Source organism: Magnolia sinica, chromosome 15, assembly GCF_029962835.1.
Source record: "Magnolia sinica isolate HGM2019 chromosome 15, MsV1, whole genome shotgun sequence".
Classification (NCBI taxonomy): domain Eukaryota; kingdom Viridiplantae; phylum Streptophyta; class Magnoliopsida; order Magnoliales; family Magnoliaceae; genus Magnolia; species Magnolia sinica.
Window position 1 is genome coordinate 3,145,854 of NC_080587.1, and position 23,434 is coordinate 3,169,287.

The 23,434-nt window shown below is 40.2% G+C and overlaps 2 non-coding genes across 2 annotated transcripts; one reads left to right on the plus strand and one right to left on the minus strand.

The window, feature by feature from the left end:
- The first annotated feature begins 4,788 nt into the window (after positions 1-4,788).
- Positions 4,789-4,895, plus strand: LOC131228453 (small nucleolar RNA R71). The gene has a single exon (XR_009162956.1). It is a non-coding gene; the product is annotated as a small nucleolar RNA R71 (small nucleolar RNA).
- Positions 4,896-8,525: 3,630 nt separating this feature from the next.
- Positions 8,526-8,632, minus strand: LOC131228254 (small nucleolar RNA R71). The gene has a single exon (XR_009162766.1). It is a non-coding gene; the product is annotated as a small nucleolar RNA R71 (small nucleolar RNA).
- Positions 8,633-23,434: the final 14,802 nt, after the last annotated feature.

The window sequence follows — 23,434 nt, forward strand, 5'->3', positions numbered from 1 at the left end:
GAGCGCTAAGTTTACCGTCTTCAGCCAGACAAATAAAGCAACTACCCTAGTCCTAAGAAAACAGGAAACCTACCTATACCTCCATCAGACTAGGAGATCAATCCTGGTAAACAGGATCAGTCAGAGGCATGGACATGTCCTCTGAATCAAATTTCTCGACAAATGGTTTCAATCGATGTCCATTGACTTTAAACTCCTTGCCATTGTCGGGATCTCTTATCTCAACGGCCCCATGCGGAAAAACAGTGACAACAATGTAAGGGCCGGTCCAACGAGATCGAAGCTTACCCGGAAAGAGATGTAATCGAGAATTGTACAAAAGGACCTTCTGACCAGGCGTGAATGATTTTCGCAAAATGTGTTGGTCATGAAATGCTTTCATCTTGTCCTTGTAAATTCTCGAATTATCGTATGCATCATTCCGGATTTCCTCAAGTTCATTCAATTGAAGTTTGCGTAGCGAGCCAGCGTTGTCTAGATTGAAATTAAGATTTTTGATCGCCCAGTACGCTTTATGTTCCAGCTCCACAGGCAAGTGACAAGCTTTCCCATAGACAAGTCTAAAGGGAGACATTCCAATAGGGGTTTTAAAGGCAGTACGGTATGCCCATAAGGCATCGGTCAATCGAATTGACCAATCCTTACGATCAGGGTTAACCGTTTTCTCTAGGATATGTTTGATCTCCCTATTGGAAATCTCGGCTTGCCCACTTGTCTGTGGGTGGTACGGGGTGCTCACCTTATGAGAGATACCGTATTTCTTCATTAAGCTCTCAAATGGTCTATTGCAAAAGTGTGAGCCTCCATCACTAATGATGGCTCGGGGCGTTCCGAATCGAGAAAGGATGTTTTCTTTTAGGAATTTAATGACCGTGCGATGGTCATTAGTTCGACACGGAATCGCTTCGACCCATTTAGTGACATAATTCACGGCGAATATATTGATTTCCAAAAGATTGGGGGAATGGTCCCATGAAATCGATGCCCCAAAGAATCAAATGCTTCAATGATAAGGATGAGATTCAAAGGCATCATATTTCGACGGACAATGCTCCCAATTTCGACAACGCTCACAAGCTTTGCAAAACTCATGAGTGTCCCTAAACATAGTGCGCTAGTAAAAGCCACACCGCAAAATCTTGGCCATGGTCTTTTTAGCAGAAAAGTGACCACCACAGCCTGAGAGTGACAGAGATAACATTCAGATGCTCATCGTCTGTACACATCTCCTTAGGATTTGGTCCGGGCAATATTTAAATAAATAAGGATCATCCTCAGAAAAGTTGCGCACCTCGGTGAAGAATTTCTTCTTATCTTGCGAGTCCACTGTGTCGGTATAGCACCCGTAGCAAGATAATTAGCAATATCGGCGAACCAAGGTGAATGGGAAACTCGAAACAGGTTGTTCATCAGGGAACATATCATTGATATGGGTCGCCTCAAGGGGATCAGAGGTATTAAGGCGAGAAAGGTGATCGGCCACAACGTTTTCTACTCCCTTTTTATCTTTAATTTTCGAATCAAATTCTTAGAGTAGAAGAATCCATCGTATCAAGCGGGGCTTAGAATCATTCTTAAAAAGAAGATACTTTAGTGCCGCATGATCTGTATAGATAATGATCTTGGATCCGATCAGGTAGGACCTAAATTTATCCAAGGCGAACACTACGGCTAAGAGTTCCTTTTCCGTAGTCGAGTAGTTCACTTGGGCAGGATTTAGAGTCCTACTCGCGTAATGAATGACGTAGGGCCTCTTATCTTTTCTCTGGCCTAGGACCGCCCCAAGAGCATAATCAGAAGCGTCGCACATAAGCTCAAAAGGAAGGCTCCAGTCGGGTGGCTGCATGATAGGTGCAGTGGTTAACGTGCCCTTAAGCTTGGTGAAAGCTTCCTGGCATTGCTCAGTCCACTCGTATGGAGCATCCTTTTGAAGAAGATTACATAAAGGACGAGAGAGGAGACTAAAGTCCTTTATGAATCGCCTGTAAAATCCTGCGTGTCCTAAGAAGGATCGCACGTCTCTGATGTTTTTGGGTGGAGGTAGGTTAGAGATAAGATCGATTTTTGCCTTATCTACCTCAATTCCTTTGGACGAGATGATATGCCCAAGGACAATTCCCTTCTGAACCATGAAATGACACTTCTCCCAATTAAGTACCAAGTTCTTTTCTTCACATCTTTTCAGCACACATTTAAGACTTTCCAAGCACTTGCTGAAAGATGGACCGTAAACAGAGAAATCATCCATGAAGACCTCTAGATATTGCCCCACCATATCGGAAAAAATACTTAGCATACATCGCTGAAAGGTGGCGGAGGCATTACATAGTCCGATTGGCATCCTTAGATAGGCAAAGTTGCAGTCGGGACATGTAAATGTGTTCTTTTCCTTGTCTTGGGGCTATCTCTATCTGGTTGTATCCCGAATACCCGTCAAGGAAAGCGTAATAGGAATGACCAGCTAGCCTTTCCAGGATCTCGATCAATGAATGGTAAAGGAAAGTGGTCTTTCCTCATGACGTATTCAACTTCCCGTAGTCAATGCACATTCTCCAACCAAGAGTGACTCTAGTTGGCACGAGTTCATTATTAGCATTGGCTACGATGGTGATTCCAGGACTTCTTAGGGACCACTTGAGTTGGACTCACCCATTGACTATCGAGATATAGGGTATATAATACCCACGTCCAATAGTTTAAGAACCTCGGCTTTAACCACTTCCTTCTCGTCTACATTATGGTTGCCGAACGATTTTTGCATTATCCTCAAGATATATGCGGTGAGTACAAATCGAGGGATCGATTCCCTTGAGGTCCGCTATCGTCCATCCCAGGGCTCCTTTATGCTCAATGAGAGTAGATATGAGCATACTCTCTTGTTCTTTCTCTAGGTGGGCAGAGATCACCACCGGGTATGTCTCATCTTGACCTAAATAGGCATATTTCAAATCAGAGGGCAAAGGTTTTAGGTCAAGCTTCGGCGGCTTGAGGTTAGACGGTAGAGGCACTACATCGGTTTGTGGCAATTCTTCAAATTGTGGCCTCCACCGGTTAACTTCAAGTACCGGTGCAGTATCAAGCAAGGCGCACGTCTCCCTAATCATGTCATCATCAAAATCATGGGAGTGGGCCAGGCACGTCTCTAGATGGTCGGAGGATAAGGTTAGAGGTGTCGTATCTTCCACGAAAGAGTCAATCATGTTAATGTCGTGAAAATCGTCATCATCCTCGAAGTTTCTGCCGTTATTGAAAAATATGTTTGACTCCAATGTCATATTTCCAAAAGACATAGTCATGACACCATTCCTGTAATTGATAATTGCATTTGAAGTGGCAAGGAATGAGCGACTAAGAATGACAGGGATCTGAGTGCTCATGTTATTGATGGGTTTGGTGTCCAGGATGATAAAATCTACAGGGTAGTAAAATATATCAACTTGGACCAACACATCCTCAATTATCCCTCTTGGTACACGAACAGAGCGATCAGCAAGTTGTAGTGTGGTTAGGGTGGGTTTTAATTCACCCAAACCTAACTGTTTGTATACCGAGTAAGGAATCAGATTGACGCTCGCTCCTAAGTCAAGAAGTGCATGATCAATTCGATGGTTCCCGATTACACATGATATGGTTGGGCTACCGGGATCTTTGAATTTCTGTGGCACGTCTTGCTTTAGGATGGCACTCACTTTCTCAGTCAAGAAAATTTTCTTTTGAATACTTTGCCGTCTTTTGGTCGTGCATAAGTCTTTCAGAAATTTGGCATATGAAGGTATCTGTTTCACGACATCAAGTAGAGGAATGTTGACTTTCACTTGTTTCAACACCTCTAGGATATCCTGAGAGTTAGAGAGAGGTTTTGGTGAAACCAACCGTTGGGGGAATGAAGCAACTGGCTTTTTTAGAAGTTTCGGTTCTAATTTTTGTGCGGCATCACTAGATCCATCATTTTTGTCGTCTTCTGGTTTCTGAGGCTTTTCGGGCCTAACCGGAAGAGTTTTATCAATGATCTTTCCACTCCTAAGAGTGGTGATGGATTTAGCGTGCCCCATCTGATTTGAAGAGCTGGGATCATTAATCTCGTACTGCGGTTTAGGATTGGGGAGAGGTTGTGCAGGAAGCATCCCCTTTTCTATAACCGTCATACGAGAATCTATCTTTTGCATAAAATCTGTAATTCCCCGCATTGCCTGAGCCAGCTCTTGTATGGAATTTTGAACCGGTTCCTCTTGAGGTTTCACTTGATTTGGATTTTGATTGAAGAAACCTGGAGGAGTAGCCGTTTGTCCATTCCTCCAACTAAAGTTTGGATGATTTTTCCAACCAGGATTGTATGTATTGGAGTTAGGTCCAGTAAAAGGTCTTTGATAGTTGTTTACGGCATTGGCTTGTTCATTCAACACTCCTCGAAAGGCGGGTATTGTAGGACAATTTTCAGTTGTATGAATGTTGCAATCACAGATGCCGCAAACAATTTCATTGACCTTATCCTTCTTTCCTTCCATGGCCTCAACTTTCTTTATGAGCATAGTTACTTTACACTTGAGATCATCCTCTTCTTTCAAGAGATATAATCCACCTTTCTCCTTTAATTGAGTCGGCTTAGACGTGGTGTTCGACTTTGGGTAATAGTCCCAAGATTGTGTTTTTTCAGCCAAACTGTCGAGGTAGTCCCATACCTCGTCGACATCTTTATTAATGAACTCTCCATTACACATTGTCTCGACCATTTGGCGCATGGAAGATGTCAGTCCATTGTAGAAAAAATTTGTAATGCGCCACGTTTCAAATCCGTGTTGTGGGCATGAACTGACCAAATCTTTGAACCTTTCCCAACATTGGAAGAATGTTTCATCTTCCTTTTGGGCAAAGTTCATGATCGCTTTTCTGAGGGTAATCGTTTTATGATGTGGGAAGAATTTTTTTATGAATTCCCTCTGCATGTCGTTCCATGTGCCAATGGATCTAGGACGCAGTGAATGTAACCACGTCTTAGCTTTCTCTTTTAAGGAAAAAGGAAAGAGTTTCAGCCTAATTGTATCCTCAGATACATTAGGAAAACATAATGTAGCTATAATCTCATCGAACTCTTTCAAATGTAAATATGGGCTTTCTGATTCAAGTCCATGGAATTTGGGAAGGAGTTGGATAACTCCTGGCTTGATGTCCATTTGTCCTGTGTTTTCAGAAAAAATCATGCATGAGGGCGTACTCACTCCCGCCGGTTGTAGATAATCTCGTAAAGTACGAGGCGGGGGTGCCTGATGCACCTCAAAGGGGCTCGAAAAGGGTCCAAAATGCAAGATCACATGTTTCCCGCCATCCGATCAACTCAAAACTTCATACACGTGATGGGGACCATAAATGAACCGTACATATTAAATTTCAGCCATTGACAATCTCGGGAAGTGGTCTAACGGCTAGATCAGCCCCTTAATTCATTAAGTGGGGCCCGCTGGATATCTGGATATACATCAATTTTGGTCCTGACGGTGAAAATAATATGAGAAAAAGGATGGACGGTGCAGATTTCTTAAAAGTATCATAGTGGACCCCATAGGTATAACGTGTGTACATAGTGCACATGTGCACCCCCGTACACCGAACGACCTAAGTCGGTCAGCGCTGCTGACCCGACTTCTGTTTTTCAAAAACGGCAGTTGCCGTTTCTGCACCGCGTAACGGACGGAAAGTCCGTTTTTGCGGACCGCTGTGGTACGTCACCCGTACGGCCGATCCAAGCCGTCCATCGTGTAGATGGGTTCGAGAACTACAAAACCATGCTGATATTCCACTCCCATGCGGACACACGTGTGCGGTACAGAGGACACAAGCAAGCTGCTCCATGACGTCCAGAATGAAAACAGCATGATTCCTTCTTTGGGCCGCGTCCACGCAAGTTCAAAACCATCCATCTTTGAACGAAATTTCGTCCTCTATCCAATGGACGGGGTGGATTTCCACGAAAACGCTTATGTGGGGCCCACCGAGCATCGCAGCGCCGGACGTGCGAAGGCTTATGCACGTCCGCGAAGAGCCGACTTCCGGGCGGTTGTGGCCCACCATCTTCGATCAGATGGAAGATCTGATCCGTCCATCGTGTAGAGGGCGTCGAGAGCTTCAAAACCATGTTGATATTCCTCGCCCATGCGTACACACGTGTGCGGTGCAGAGGCCAAAAGTAGACTGCCCCGGGCCGTCAAATCTGCTCTTTTTGTATTTTCTTCTCTGGGCCGCACTAATGGACCTTCAAAACCACCTATTCTTGACTGAAATTTCGTCCTGAATCCAATGGACGGGGTAGATTTTCCAGAAAATGCCTCTGTGGGGCCCACCGATCACGGCTGCGAAAAATTGCACTTCGAGTCCTTCTACGACTCTGCCACCGACCCCAGCCATCCAGCAGCTATAGAAGGAGAGTTTTGGACGTGGGAAAGGCATTCAGAATGAGGGGATTCCAGATCTGGAGCAAGGCAGAGAAGAAAGATGAAAGAAAGGAGAAGAAGGAAAGAGAGATCGATTGGTTTGGTGTTTAATTTTTATGAATTTTATTTAATATTTTTCATAGATTTTATGGGTCACTAATCTCTCAGCTAGGGCTGAGATGAAGCCCCTAATTTGATTAGCTCTTGTATTGGTTGATTTACTTTGAATTTCAATTAATTTGTTTCTTTCTTTAAGTGGGCTTTATGGGTTTAAATTCTATACTTCTCCATCTATGAACTTGACCAAAGTATATATATGGATGTTGTTTGGATGCTTATTATAGGTGCTTGTGTCTGATCAAGAACAGGTTTCCTATAGAGGAAGAAACAGGATGCTTTAATGAATTGTACATCCCTTATGCCCGACCAAGGATATGGGATATGTCATTCATGGCATTGCTTAAAGGAATTAGACAGTCTGTATGCCCGATTAAGGACACAGATTGTGCTTTCTCTATTTAAGTGGTATCAATCTAGATCAAGGTGAATCAACAGACAAAACAAGGGTTAGGATAATTAGGAGTGGATTCGAAAGTCCTAGTGCTCTCTCTCTGATTGAATTTTCTTCCCTGTTCTTAATTAATTATTTTTCATAAAATTGTGCTTAGTAATTCATTCCATTATTTGTTGGATTAGTTAAGGAGAATCATAGATTTGAATTGTGACGACCAGTCCTCGTGGGAACGATCTCGTAATACGTACCGTATCTACATCTGATTCGTATACTTGCGAGTTTAAAAATCATTTAAATCATGTTGGTTTAAATAAAACATCAAGTTTTTGGCGCCGTTGCCGGGGACTGTTTCGGTCCAATTGGATTTAGGATTCTCTCTTATCATAATTCATAGTCTTAGGTTTTTTTACTAACTTTAGGTTAAATTTTTTTAGAAACTAACCTATTTCCTGTTTTGTAGGGACCTGACATAAACTACTAATTTGGTAATCTCTTTCCAAATTTTCTATTTTCTTCTAATATCTATTTTTAAAATTAAGGTTTTATTTTTTATTTTTTTAGGAAGTTTCTATTTCTAGGCTATTTTATTTTTTTTATTTTTAGAAATTTCCTATTTTCTAATTCTAGATTCTGATTCTTCTTTCAAGTAACTTTCTATCTTCTAGTTTAGGTTTTATTATTTTTAGAAGAGTTTTTAGGTTTTATTTTTATTTTTAGAAAGTTTCTCTCTTATTTTCTAATTTCCTATTTTTTAGAAATTTTTCCTTTTTAGAAACTAACTTAGCTTTTATTTCTAAGATTACAAACTTTCTTTTTTTAGAAATTAACCGTTGCTTAGGATTTTTTTTCTAGCATTAATTTAGTAAATTTAATTTATTTTTGTTTTCTTTTTGTTTACAGGAATTAAGGAAGGAAGCTGCTAACATTGTCTTCAAAAGGAGGAGCTCTCTATTCTTCAGACATCAATCATCTCCTTTCCCGGGTTCTTTCTTCCCATTCTTATTTACATAGTTTTAACTTGTTTTAGAATCTCATAGTTTCTAGGTCTAGTTTTATTTCTCTTAGGTTGCTTCTTTGTTTAATTTTCTTTCTTACATTGCAATAACATAGTTTATGCTAGGACGTAGGTCTCTGAATTTAGAACTAGCACCGTTTGATCCTGAGATTGAAAGAACAATTCGTGAACGATTGAGAAATAATCCTGTTGAAATGGCGAATGAGACTGAAGTTAAAGCTCTCAAAGATTATTCAGCTCCTGTCCAATTTAATGCGCCTTCATGCATAGTGTTGCCAACTACTACGGCAGCACACTTTGAACTTAAACCTGGAGTCATACAATTGTTGCCATCCTTTTATGGATTGGACAAGGAGGACCCATATCATCATGTGAAAGAATTCTTAAACATTTGCTCCACCTTTAAGTTCCAAAACTTCTCAGACGATTCGATCCGCCTACGCTGTTTCCTTTTTCTTTGAAGGATAAGGCGAAAGCATGGTTGAATTCTCTAGAAGTTGGATCTATCACTACATGGGACCAACTGTCTAAGAAGTTCTTAAACAAGTTCTTCCCCGTTCATAAAACCAATGCCCTCCGTAGAGAAATTACTAACTTCACACAAAAAGAGGGCGAGCACTTTCATGAATGTTGGGAAAGATGGAAGGACTTGCTTCTTAAATGTCCTCACCATGGTTTTGAGAAATGGCAACAAGTTCAATACTTCTATGACGGTCTGACACCACAGAACCGTCGCATGGTTGATGCCACCAGTGGAGGGTCATTCATGACCAAAAGTGATGTCGAAGCATGGAACTTCTTTGAAACCTTGTGCGAAAATTCCCAGCAATGGGATTATTCAAATAGAGGTGACAAAAGTCCCCAACCACAAAAGAGAGGTGGTATATATGAGATAGGAGTCATACCAGAGCTGAGTGCCAAGCTTGATAACCTGACAAAGAAAGTTGATGCTCTGGTATTAAATAATGGACCACCACAAACAGCTCAAGTCGAGGCATATGCCACATGTTCCAGTCCTGCCCATCCTATGCAGTCTTGTCCATCTGGTGCAGCATTCCCAGAACTTCTCTCTGAACAAGTTCATGCTATGAACACTTTTCAAAAATCTGGGAATGATCCTTACTCGAACACATACAACCCAGGGTGGGCTAGACATCCAAATTTCTCTTGGGCAAAAGGACCACAACAAGGAGGACCATCGAAAATCCTCCCATGCAACCGCACCTCCAAGTTGGCAGTCAACAACCTCAACAATTTCCACAATATCAACAACTGCCTACACAATCAAGGAAACCATCTCTTGAGGATACACTCCATCTTTTCATGCAGAGTTCTCTCCAATTCCAAAAAGACACCCAACAAACCTTACTGGCCAACCAGCAAAGCTTACATGCAAATGCACAATCCATTGCCAAGCTGGAAGTACAAATGGGTCAACTAGCTGCCACATTGAGTGAGAGAGAGAAGGGCAAGTTCCCTAGCCAACCTGAGGCTAATCCAAAGGGACAGTATGAGATTGGCTCTAATTCCAACCAAGGGCAATATCATGAGCAGGCTAAATCGATCACTACCCTTAGGTCAGGCAAGCAGATTGATAAGAATAGAGATGCCTGGGGATGAATCAAATTCTAAAACAGAAGATCAAGATGAAGCAGAGAGCCATACCAATGCATCCGAAGTCCAAAAGCTCTCTGACTCTCCAAGAGCCACGAATGTGCCACCTTATGTGCCCAAAGCACCCTTTCCTCAACGTCTGGCACCAATAAAGAAAAGAAATAACTTTGATGAAATCTTGGATGTGTTTCAAAAAGTGCAAGTCAACATCCCGTTGCTTGACGCTATCAAGCAAGTCCCTGCTTACGCTAAGTTTCTTAAAGATTTATGCACTCAAAAGCGTAAGCAGAATGTTCATAAGAAAGTCTTCCTTGCAGAGCAGCTCAGCTCCATGATTCAACATAACACCCCTCCTAAATTTAGGGATCCAGGAGCTCCCACCATTTCTTGCGGCATAGGAGATCATAAGATCGGGAAGGCATTACTTGATTTAGGGGCGAGTGTCAATTTGTTACCATATTCGGTCTATGAGCAGCTAGGACTTGGTGAGTTGAAACCGACTAAGGTAACATTACAACTAGCCGATAGATCTGTCAAGGTGCCCCGGGGTGTTATTGAAGATGTGTTAATCCAGGTTGATAAATTTTATTTTCCAGTGGATTTCATAGTTATAGATACTCAGCCGGTCCAGAATCTTCATAGTCAGATCCCAGTCATTTTGGGTCGTCCATTTTTGGCCACATCTAATGCTATTATCAATTGCAGGAATGGAGTTATGAAATTGTCCTTTGGTAACATGAATATTAAACTCAATGTTTTTAATGCAGGACAACAACCCTCAGATTTGGATGACATATTTGAAGTGGACATGATCGAGAGCCTTGTGCAGGACTCCTTCCGTACATCTTTTGAAGATCCTCTTGAGACCTGCTTAGCACAATCGGGCATGGATTTTGACATTGATAGTCCCATCCATGAAGTCAATGCATTGCTCGACTCTACTCCTATATTGGAGACTGAAAAATGGAGAGCGAAAGTGGAACCTCTTCATCCCTCTGAGACTCTTCCTGACAGCACAGCTTGTAACTCTGAGAAGACAAAGGCGAGCAGGCTGCTTAATGTTCTTAGAGCATATAAGGCAGCAATTGAACGGAAGATAGAAAAATTCGGGAGTATGCCCCCTGCATGGATGGATCATGTTGTGGTAATGTCGCATAACAAGCAAAGGAAGCGTGATCCTAACATAGAAGAAGTCGTTCGAGAAGAAGTCCTTAAATTATTTGACGACAGTGTCGGTTGCCTTACTTCAGATAGCACAGTTCATGGGAACTCACATCACTTATCCTAGGATCGGTTAATGAAAGTGTTGAGGTAATTTCTTTGGCGGACCACTGGTTATAAAGATTATTTCATTCATGGTCCGTTCTTGTCTGCTGAAGACGTTAAACTTAGCGCTCATGGGAGGCAACCAGCCTTTTGCTTTATTGTATTGTTTTTTTATTTCATTCATTTTCATTTTTCTTAGTTAGTTACTTCAATGTTTGTGGGTAACATTACTGCAAACCCTCACGAGACTACAACTCGTCCACTAGGGGTAACCTAGGGGTTTAAAGGCTTGTTGCATGCGCTAAATGCAATCGAGAGCACCTGCGAAAGTGGTATAGGTAGGATCTTCTTTTGTTTTTCTTTTTGTTATTTTTGCTTATGTTGATTTCTCTCTTGTGCTAACTCGCTTTTACGTTGAAATTTTTCACAAATTTTGAGAAAGCTTCTTGATTCTCCATCCAGGTATTATCTTTTCATCACTCCTCTTTTATTCGCGTTGTCCCATGTGCATTGCTTGTTTATTTCTTTTACATTGAGGACAATGTAGATTTTAGGTTGGGGGTGGGAGATTAGGGTACCTAAGATTAGGGTACCTAATCAGTATTTTCTTGGTCTTGAGGAAAATTTGTGAAAATTTTAAAATTTTTTCTGAATTTCTATTGAATTCAAAGTGATTTTGAAGGATAGTTGTGATTTTAACATTATAAGATACATGATGTTGGTAACTAATGACTCTTGGATTCGGCCATCTGCTTGATTTCACAGTCAATTTTGAATTGTTAATCCATGATTAGACGTTGTAAACATTGATTGAGTCATGATTTCACAAATCACATCTCGCTTGCACATTAAGTTTTGGTTCGATAACTGAATGATTAACTTGGTAAAAAGAAGAATTAAAAGGCTAAGTCACATAATCTTCACCATAGGTTTGCTCCCTATAGGTGTAGATTTGACTCTCCATAGTTGACTTATAAAAAATGAGGCGACGAGTTTTCACCATAGGTTTGCTCCCTGTAGGTGAGGATTTGATTCCCTTCCTTGGCGTACTGTTCATAAAGAAAATCAAAAAATAAATAAATAAATAAATAAATAAAAATAAAAAATAAATTTGAAGGGTTAATCTAAAATGCTAGTGTTGGTTGTCAAGAATTCTGTTGTTAATTACCAATTTTAGCATGAAATTGATTATTGGAACTCTTAATGATTGTAAGCTGAGATTATACTATACACCTGTGGAACTCAATGTTTAGGAATGTTTTAATTAATGGATTAATATGTTGAACTTGATTATGAAGTTTACTGTGAGCTTGATTTCAGGAGAAAATTCTACTTACCATTCATGAATTTTAGAATTTTCACATCTCAGCTATCTGTTCACAAGTCACTTGAGTTTACAGGAATCGTCTTTTATTTCTAAAATTATTTTTCGCATGTTTTGCTCGGGACTAGCAAAATGCTGGTTGGGGGTTGTGATCAGGGTCAAATATTGCATATCAGACCCCAGTAATTGCCTAAATTTACGTACATGATAAGGTTTAATGCCATATTTTAATCGTGTTTTTATTACAGGATGAAATCAGGAGTGTGTACTGAAAGATGATGTTAAGAACATGGATTTGGCGCTCCAAAATTACCAGAGCACGGGATGGACTCCAGAAAACCAATAGTGAAGATTTTACACACCCGGGATTGAGGAAAGCAAGGCAAAGGGGCTCGAAAAGGGTCCAAAATGCAAGATCACATGTTTCCCGCCATCCGATCAACTCAAAACTTCATACACGTGATGGGGACCATAAATGAACCGTACATATTAAATTTCAGCCATTGACAATCTCGGGAAGTGGTCTAACGGCTAGATCAGCCCCTTAATTCATTAAGTGGGGCCCGCTGGATATCTGGATATACATCAATTTTGGTCCTGACGGTGGAAATAATATGAGAAAAAGGATGGACGGTGCAGATTTCTTAAAAGTATCATAGTGGACCCCATATGTATAACGTGTGTACATAGTGCACATGTGCACCCCCCGTACACCGAACGACCTAAGTCGGTCAGCGCTGTTGACCCGACTTCTGTTTTTCAAAAACGGCAGTTGCCGTTTCTGCACCGCGTAACGGACGGAAAGTCCGTTTTTGCGGACCGCTGTGGGCCCCACCAGTAGGCCGATCCGAGCCGTCCATCGTGTAGATGGGTTCGAGAACTACAAAACCATGCTGATATTCTACTCCCATGCGGACACACGTGTGCGGTACAGAGGACACAAGCAAGCTGCCCCATGACGTCCAGAATGAAAACAGCATGATTCCTTCTTTGGGCCGCGTCCACGCAAGTTCAAAACCATCCATCTTTGAACGAAATTTCGTCCTCTATCCAATGGACGGGGTGGATTTCCACGAAAACGCTTATGTGGGGCCCACCGAGCATCGCAGCGCCGGACGTGCGAAGGCTTACGCACGTCCGCGAAGAGCTGACTTCCGGGCGGTTGTGGCCCACCATCTTCGATCAGATGGAAGATCTGATCCGTCCATCGTGTAGAGGGCGTCGAGAGCTTCAAAACCATGTTGATATTCCTCGCCCATGCGTACACACGTGTGCGGTGCAGAGGCCAAAAGTAGACTGCCCTGGGACGTTCAAAACTGATCTTTTTGTATTTTCTTCTCTGGGCCGCACTAATGGACCTTCAAAACCACCTATTCTTGACTGAAATTTCGTCCTGAATCCAATGGACGGGGTAGATTTTTCAGAAAATGCCTCTGTGGGGCCCACCGATCACGGCTGCGAAAAATTGCACTTCGAGTCCTTCTACGACTCTGCCACCGACCCCAGCCATCCAGCAGCTATAGAAGGGGAGTTTTGGACGTGGGAAAGGCATTCAGAACGAGGGGATTCCAGATCTGGAGCAAGGAAGAGAAGAAAGAGAAGAAAGAGAAGAAAGAAGAGAGAGATCGATTGGTTTGGTGTTTAATTTTTATGAATTTTATTTAATATTTTTCATGGATTTTATGGGTCACTAATCTCTCAGCTAGGGCTGAGATGAAGCCCCTAATTTGATTAGCTCTTGTATTGGTTGATTTACTTTGAATTTCAATTAATTTGTTTCTTTCTTTAAGTGGGCTTTATGGGTTTAAATTCTATACTTCTCCATCTATGAACTTGACCAAAGTATATATATGGATGTTGTTTGGATGCTTATTATAGGTGCTTGTGTCTGAGCAAGAACAGGTTTCCTATAGAGGAAGAAACAGGATGCTTTAATGAATTGTACATCCCTTATGCCCGACCAAGGATATGGGATATGTCATTCATGGCATTGCTTAAAGGAATTAGACAGTCTGTATGCCCGATTAAGGACACAGATTGTGCTTTCTCTATTTAAGTGGTATCAATCTAGATCAAGGTGAATCAACAGACAAAACAAGGGTTAGGATAATTAGGAGTGGATTCGAAAGTCCTAGTGCTCTCTCTCTGATTGAATTTTCTTCCCTGTTCTTAATTAATTATTTTTCATAAAATTGTGCTTAGTAATTCATTCCATTATTTGTTGGATTAGTTAAGGAGAATCATAGATTTGAATTGTGACGACCAGTCCTCGTGGGAACGATCTCGTAATACGTACCGTATCTACATCTGATTCGTATACTTGCGAGTTTAAAAATCATTTAAATCATGTTGGTTTAAATAAAACATCGAGTTTTTGGCGCCGTTGCCGGGGACTGTTTCGTTCCAAATTGGATTTAGGATTCTCTCTTATCATAATTCATAGTCTTATCACTCCTCTTTTATTCTTGTTGTCCCATGTGCATTTGGGCATGAAACACTCACAGCCCTCAACTAAATTCAAAGCCTAATCCTAAGAAAGGAAAAGAAAATCTAGGAAGAAAGAGAGAGTTGGAAAGAAATTACCAAATTGGAGTCCTAAGTTAAAAACTTGCAAAATAAAACAGAATAAGTTAGATTCTAAAAAGAGAAGAACAATCCGTTAAAAGAAAGATAGAAGTGAACTAGCTTCTAAAAGAAGAGAGCCCTAAACTAGAAAGTAAATTAAAAAGAGAACTGAAAAATAGAAAGTAGAGAAGGAGTGTACCGAATTAGAAATCTCTATCTTAAAGGCATACAAAATAGAAAGGTTATTTTCTAAACTAAAATTCTACAATTAGAAAGTAACTAAAAATAATAGAAAGTTAATTTCTAAAAAGGGGAATAACTAACCAAGTTTCTAAAAATAAACTATTTCCTACAAATTGGAAAATACTAAAATTAGAAAAATTTAAGATTTAAACCTTAATTCTAAAAACAGAAAAAGTAGAGAAATTAGGAAGGAATTACCAATTTAAGAACTTATGTCAGGATCCTACAAAACAGGAAAACAGGTTAAGTTCTAAAAACAATAGAATAAAATAAAACAAAAACTTTTATCCTAAAGTAAGTAAAATCTTAATCCTAACATAATTCTAAAACTAATCAATTTCAGAAAAACGTAGCCGTCAGTCCCCGGCAATGGCGCCAAAAACTTGTTCACTCCCCAAGTATAGGGTTGTGATGTAGTAATAAACTCGGTAAGACCGAGGTCGAATCCACAGGGACTGATACCTGTACGTTATCTGAAACCAAGTAGAACTAGAACTAGACTAAGATGTGATCTAACCAAATAGAATTTTAAGGAATAATTGTGGAATAATTATCTAAAACTTTAAGGAATTCAGAGGAAGGAAACTAGGGATTCAGAGGATCCACTTGTAGAGATCAGGGAGATCTTATGCCTGCTTCAAAAATCATGAAAATTAAACTGAACTTCTTCTGATATAATTTTAAAGAGATGATAGGTATATGAATTAGAATGGATTCCATCACCACACCATGCCCAGGAGACAAAGTTAACAAAAGAATTATACTAATTACCACCCAATCAACATGCCATGAAGGTCAAGAAGTGTACCATCATCTAACCATGCCCAGGAGACGATGGTGAACAACAGGGCTTCCTAGCGTCATAAAAAAGGAAAAAGAAAATATTCAAGGCCATTACAGACCCATTGTAATTTCAGTCACAATAGACCATTAACGACTAAAAACATTCCTTCCATAATCAGATAAAAACAAATTCAGTCCATGAATTTACATTAACAGCAAAGAGTAAAACCTCCCATCTCACTACAGGCTTCACCTCTTAGCCCTAGCTAAGGGGTTTAGCCACACATGAATGGGCTAAAATAAACAAATAAACCAAAGAAAAAGAAGAAAAAGAAGGAACACAGCAAATGTGTTAAAGTCTAGAAAAACCTCTCTCCTCTTTCTCTCTCTCTCCCGTTCCAGCCTCCAGCTTCCTTCCTTCCTTCCACTTGTGCAGCCGTCCAAGCCCAACTCCTCACGTCCCTCCAAAACTGTGCTCTCCCCCCTCTGCTTCCACCTTCCTTCTCTTTATAGAACTGTCGTCGGGGAGAGATTTCCGCACTCCCTGCGGAAGTTTCATGAGCCGGAAGACTCCTTACTCAACACGGCCGGTGCGTAGGCGTTTCCGCAGCCAAGAAAACGGAAGAAGAAGTCTTCCACTTCCCTCACATTCTTTCCAAATAGCTAACGTACCTTGGGAAATCTCTGGACGAGGTACATGATGGATGGTTTGGATCATACCTCTGATCAGCTATAGTGGGCCAAAACCGCACGAAAATCCCGGCTTTTCCGGACGCAAAACAGAGTAGCGTCATTGACGCTATGACAATGGTGGGGCCCACTTCACTGTTTTGTTGGGAAATCCAAGCCCTCCATTGGATTCTGCTCAAAAAAACAGGTGGGAATCACTATTTTTGGACCAAATTCCATGTGGCCCACAATATCTTCTACTCCGCCGTTCATCATGCCTTTAACGGTTCGGATTCTGCAGCATCTTACCTGGTCTCAAGAGGCCACCTTGGTGAGGTAAATACCCCACCTATGCATACAATGGACGGTCCCGATTGATGCTTTGGAAGAGGAGTGGGCCCCACTGAGAGGAACCGGCAGACCCACGTTCGCCGCTGTGAGTGAATTTCAGATTTGAGAAGAAGAGTCGGTCAGCGCTTGCTGACTGACTTTTGGATATTTGGTGTACGCTCGGTGCAATTCAGTACATGCACACACGCTGTACATGTAGGTCCCACGGAGATGTTTGTGACAAATCTGCTCCGTCCATCCTCCTTAGAACCTCATTTACGGGGTTCAGAATAAAATTGAGACATATCCAAAGATCTGGTGGGCCCCAAATCATGATTTTAGTGGCTGATCTGTCCGTTGGGGCACTTGCACAGGGATTGAACGGATGAAATTTGACGTGTACGGTTAATTTATGGTCCTCGGGCGATGTATAAATTTTCGAGCTGAACGGATGGTGGGAACCCTATGATCTTGTATTCTGGATGTCTTTCGGGCCATTTGAGCTTCAGTTTCTGGATTTTCTTGAATCCCTGGTTTGCACATCCGTCGATCTTGGTCTCTTGGGGTCCGTCGCTTGCCTTGGTGATTTCAGACCGTTAAATCTCAGCTTTTAGCACCTTGTTTCAGTCCAAGCTTGTAAATACACCCTGTATCATAAACACGATTAAATCGGGCCGTTAAACAATACTATGTTTGTAAATTCTGGCAATAACTGGGGTCTGATATGCAATATTCGACCCTCAACAGCATCTCGGGCTGCTTTGGGCTGGTATCTTTGCTTGAGTAGCTGCGGTAACTACAAGCACTTGAAGAATTGGAGATTTCAGTCTCCCCCAAGGCTAACAGAAAGATGCAAGAGAGCGGTTGGGGAGGAGTGGCCTAAGATTGCACACATTCCCGATATTAGGGTCGATAACAAGAGGATCCAATGGAGTTATCTCTCTCTCTCTCTCTCTCTCTCTCTCTCTCTATTTTTATTTTTTATTTGTTTCTTTATTTTCCTTGTATTATGATCAATTAACGATGAACTTCTTGATTATTAAATGAGGTTGGATCCAGTACAAAGCTTTTAATGGTATAAAAATGGGTGTCAAAGTACAAGTGTGTTTAACTGCATTTAAGTATGTCTAAGGGAAATTCCTAAATGAATGTATTTTGGGCTTGTTTAGATAGCAAATTACAACTATAATGATTTGTAAAAGTGTAGTATTTACAAATTACAATACGTGTCTCCTGATTAACTGATATTTTGATCGAAAAAATCCATAACATTGTTGAGATGTAAAATCAATAAAAAAAGATTTTGACTCTTATGTTTGAATAGAAATTTTCTTTTGTAATGTATTGAAAAATAGTAATGATTATAAATTCATTTATTGATTTATTATTACATCAACATTAGCATATTTACGTGCTAAATTATATGTTTTAAGCAAACATGGTGAAATTATAATGATGACACTTTTACATTATAATGCAGTTATAATCTGTTATCCAAAAAAAGCCCTGTTAAAGTAAAGTATACTTAGATATGGGAAAGTTAGGTGATTGGTCTAGACTACTCTAGAGGGTCTAATCAAACTAAATGGACTGTTATAGCCATTAGTTTTGCATTGAAATGTTGATTGGTGACCATTTATTTTTATCTTCGACCATCCGTTTGAAGGTCATTCATGTGGCTAGTTAGTCCTTTTCTTGTGCTCTCCAGCCATGAGCCATGGATGGAACACGAAAGATGGATGACTTGAGCCACTAGCTATGGACCGAATGGGTCCATCTGTATTTATCTGGCTTTGGCCTGGACTCAGGGTGCATTGTGGCCATTTGTTGAGGAGAAGGTAACCAATGTGCCATACAACAACATATGTGGATCTCAAGCCAAACTATCCAACCCATCGGCTCCATCATACAATGAGCAATTATAACCATGTTATTGGTGGCCATTAAATTTGAAGCCGGAAGGGAAATGATTGATGCCACAAATTCTAGGAGATGACCAGATGGTTAAAATGGTGTCATTAATATTGTATTGGGACTATGTGCCATCCACAATGGGGCCCTTAATTTGGACTGTTTAAGTTTATATTTGTGTGTTCCAAGATCTTATATTAATATTTACACATTGCATTTTGCCTTAGGGGCGTTTGGATTAGAAGTTATTTTAGATAAGCTATTTATGACACAAGTACCTTATCTTGGTTTTTACTTATTCAACAAATAAGTATGTTTAGTAAACAATATACTTATCATAAATTAAAAATAAATTTTTTAAAAAAAGTAAAAAAATTATGTTTAGCTTCCAATGTCAAGAGTATTTATCCCTCAAGTTTACTTGGTCCCCCTCATATCCACCATCCATCATGTGGGGCTAACCTTTAATGTGGATTATTCATTGTATGAACCCCGTCTATGATGTGGGCAGCCCATCATGCGGGACCCACTTTGGATGTGGGTCATTCATCATTAGGAGTCGACCTTTAATGTGCAACATCCATTATGTAGGGCCCACCATCAATTTTATTGTCCATAATGTGGAGCCCACCTTCAATATCCACCACCCATCATGTAGAGCCTACCTTTGATGTGGATCGTCCATCATGCGGGGCCTACCTTGGATATGTGTCACTCATCATTAGGATCAACCTTTTAATGTGTATTATCCATCATGTGGGGCCCACTTTGATGTGGATCACCTAGCATGTGGGGCCCACCATTATTAATTGTCCATCATGTGGAGCCCGCTTTTGATGTGGATTGTACATCATGTGGGCCCCACCTTCAATGTGTTGCCCACATGCGAGGCTTGCCTTGGATGTGAACCATATATCATTAGGGGTCGGCCTTTGATGTGTACTGTCCATCATATGGGGACCACCTGTTAGAAATTAAGTGTTTCTTGTACACGACGGAGGATAGAAGAATAAGATAACAAGACGATCAGATCTATTAGGTTCAAGGCTCGAGTTGAATAGTCAATTTCTCAAGACAGATTTGTTGCCCTTTTTCTGGAAGTTCCAACAAGTGCAAACGAAGGAAATCTGCAAATTGTCTTTATGATACAATGAACTCTCAATCCAAATTTCAACACAAAAATTTGCACATTTAAGTGTTGAATAAATCTCTATTTTTGACACTGATATGCCTTTAAGACATTTAGAAAAAACTTAGCAAGAGATTAGATTAAGAATAATTGCATAGAAGATGATATAATATTAAGAATTAAGAGTATTAACTTCTAGATTATAGCATCCAAGATTTATATCAATTGAAAGGTTATGGATTTCTTCTTGAAGAGATGATAATGTGCATCTTCAAGGAATTCATACCCATTCACAGCAAACAATAGCCTTTTATGAAAGGACATGACTCTTTGTCCTATGGCGGTTATTTCTGTACCCATTCAAACATAAATAGTTATCCAACAGTAAAAACTATATCCACATAAGTAACACGTGGCATAGGTGTCACATGTACAATCATGTGACAATTACTCTCAATCAACAAAAAAGTAATAAAATATCAAGGTAGTCCCTAGTTCAATTCCAATTATAGCATGGCCCAAAAAGTTTGGATCATGTGCAGACTAAGGCTCTTATTACTCCTTGCGATGATGCGCATGTTCTAAGTGCACCTAATAAAGCACCCAAGCAGTCCTACAACTCACGCCGCGCACGCGCGTGGGCAAAAGGTGCTTCGTACCATCCTCGAGAAGATTTGAACCTGGTTGCATAAGCAAAAACCCCTTCTATTACTGACTGGCTATACACACTATGTATGGAAAGTTTAAATAATTTATTTATTTATTTACTTTATAAAAATAACTTTTATTTTTGAAATTTATTTTTATTCTAAAAAACACAACACCACCTTCAATGTCCATTGATGATCATGTGGAGCTCACCTTTAATGTGGACTATCTATCGCGTGGGGCCCACCTTTGACGTGAGTTGTCTATCATACCCACCCATTTTGGATATGAGCTATCTATCATTAGGAGCCGACCTTTGATGTGGACCATCCATTATGTGGACCCACATTAATATGGGTGATCCATCATATGTGGCCCACCTTTGATGTGGAGTATCCATTGTGTGGGCTTCACCTTCGATGAAAACAGTCTAACATGTGGGGCCTCCTTTGATATGAACTAGAGAGAGAGAGAGAGGGTGAAGAGTTAAAAAGCTTTAAAAAAATTACCAAGATAAGTGACTTTAAGTAGATTAGTTACTATTGCAATTGTGTAGTGAAAAAAGTAACTTAATGACCCTGGCATACGTTAAAAACATAAATTAAAAAGTAACTTATTTGGTGGTATCCAAACAGGCCCTTAGGGGGCATTTAGATCATAAGTTGCTTAAGATAAGCTACTTATAGCACGAGTATTTTATCTTAGTTTATAGTTATTAATAAGATAAATTTGTTTGGTAAACAACATACTTATCACCTTCTCCTCTCTTTCGTCTCTCTGGTGCCTTTCTTCAACAACTATGAAAAGTAGAAAAGCTAAAATAAAAAAAATAAATAAATAAAGTAATTAAGTAATTTTAAGTAAAAAAGATTACTTATAACTAATCATAAACCGAACTTACTAATCTGAAAATCAGTAGCAATTTGCACACTATAGACTCCCCCTTGATTAGGGGCCAGATCTCTCACATGCACCATGGTGGCATATGTACCCTCAAAGAAAGAGTGGGGCCTACAAGGGATCATCAACAGCCTCTGAGGGAACTCATCCCATCATCAAAACTTCTCAGGGCTACTTTTGTTTATGCGACAAATTTCTAAAGCGTATAGTATGCCTGACAAGGCACGTATTTGCATGATTGAAACCTCCCATTAAGTTATCAAATTCTGCTCAATACAATCATCAAGAGGCCCACCAGTAAGTGAAACTTACCAACGGTCTAGATTCCATCATGGGATGTGAATTACCTACTACATCATATCACAAGAAGTTCTTGTGCTCATAAGTTAGGTGGGCCCACAGTGATGTTTGTGAGAAACCCAACTGTTCATTCATTTTGCCAGCTTATGTTAAGACATGAGCTAAAAAATGAGGCATTTCCAAAACTCAAGTGAGCCTCAAGAGAGGAAAATGTAGGTGGGGAAATGAAATGCTTACCATTGAAACCTATCTGGGGTATATGCCATCCATACTGTTCATGAAGAATTGAAGACACAAAAATATTAGCCTGGTCCATAACTTGTTTTAGGAATTTTTCAACAGCATTCAATCCTCACGGCTTCATAACATGCAGCCCACTCGAATTTTGGATCTGCCTCATTTTTGGGCTCATGTGATCCTAACATGATCTGAAAAAATAGATGGACAGGTTGGATTTCTCACAAACATCACAGTGGGCCCCACTTTGCTTCTGAGTGCCTTGTTGCAAGCCACATGCGTCGCCAGGTATCTGGCCCCATTCTTCCACTTGCAATGTCAAGCTAGTTTTAAATTAATAGACCTCCAGTTCATTTCTGTGCAAAATTAAATTCCTACCCTTCCCAAACAAGAACCTATTCTAAAATGCAAGCTGATATTGTGTTTTGGCATTGTTGGCATAAGGAAATTCATTTCCTCTTTAAAATGTTTATTTTTCATTTCAATGACATGAGTTAGATGAATTGTAAATTTGGGAGAAAAGTTTTTTTAAATTCCCTAATTCAAGAAAGAATCTAGATCCGCTGCTTGTCATAAACAAAATTTTTTTGTTTGTTACAATGTGATTGGGTCACATAATCACATACTGCCTATAATGCATTAGTACTGATAAAACATAAAATTCCTGTTTGTAGCAGGCAGAAAATTGAGATCATTCAAGAAATATTTTTTAATGTATTTTCATGGTACAAAAGTACCAATACCCAAGCAATTAATATCTTACATGGCCCACTTTTTCGGACGGCATACCTCGGTTATTACAAGTAGTGGATGCAAAGATCTCCATAGTTAGAAGGACGGCATAATCAAAACCTTTTATCTCATGCACTTGCATCCATTTTCATGTGCAGCATGTGCATCACTGAACTGTACCCTATAAAGGAGAGTGGGTCTTCACTTTATCAAGCCAATGGTTTAATGATCCAACCCATTGATTTGATGGCTTAACATCAATGCTCCATTCAATGCCTGGGAGATCTTGTCATCTAGTTTTTGGCGTCTCCTTGTTTGAATGTGGCTCATTGCCTCATGCATTTTTTTTTTTTTTTTTATAGCATGGTTGCTAGCACCTATCATCTTGGTGGGTCAAAAATAAAATTGCATATTGCACCTTTCAATGCGCGTGGCACCTGATAATGGGCCCCACCTTGATGTATGTGACTACATCCATGCTGCCCATCTGTATTGAAAACTTAATTTAGAGTATGATCCAAAACATGAAGCAATCCAAATCTCAATGGACCATAGTAATTGACTATTAAAAACTTCTCGTGGATCAAGATGGTATTTGTATGGTCTCTTGCTATGGGTCTTTGTGACTGGGATGACAAATAAACATTATAGCAGACTCCATGAAGTTTTTAATGGTGAGGATTCAATTGCAATTGTTTCTTATAGTGTGGTCCACCTAAGATTTGGCATGCTTCATTTTTTGGATCATGCCTTAAAATGAGCTATGAAAATGATTGGACGGTGTGTATTTAAGGCACATGCATCACAGTGAACCCCGCAATTAGGGTCC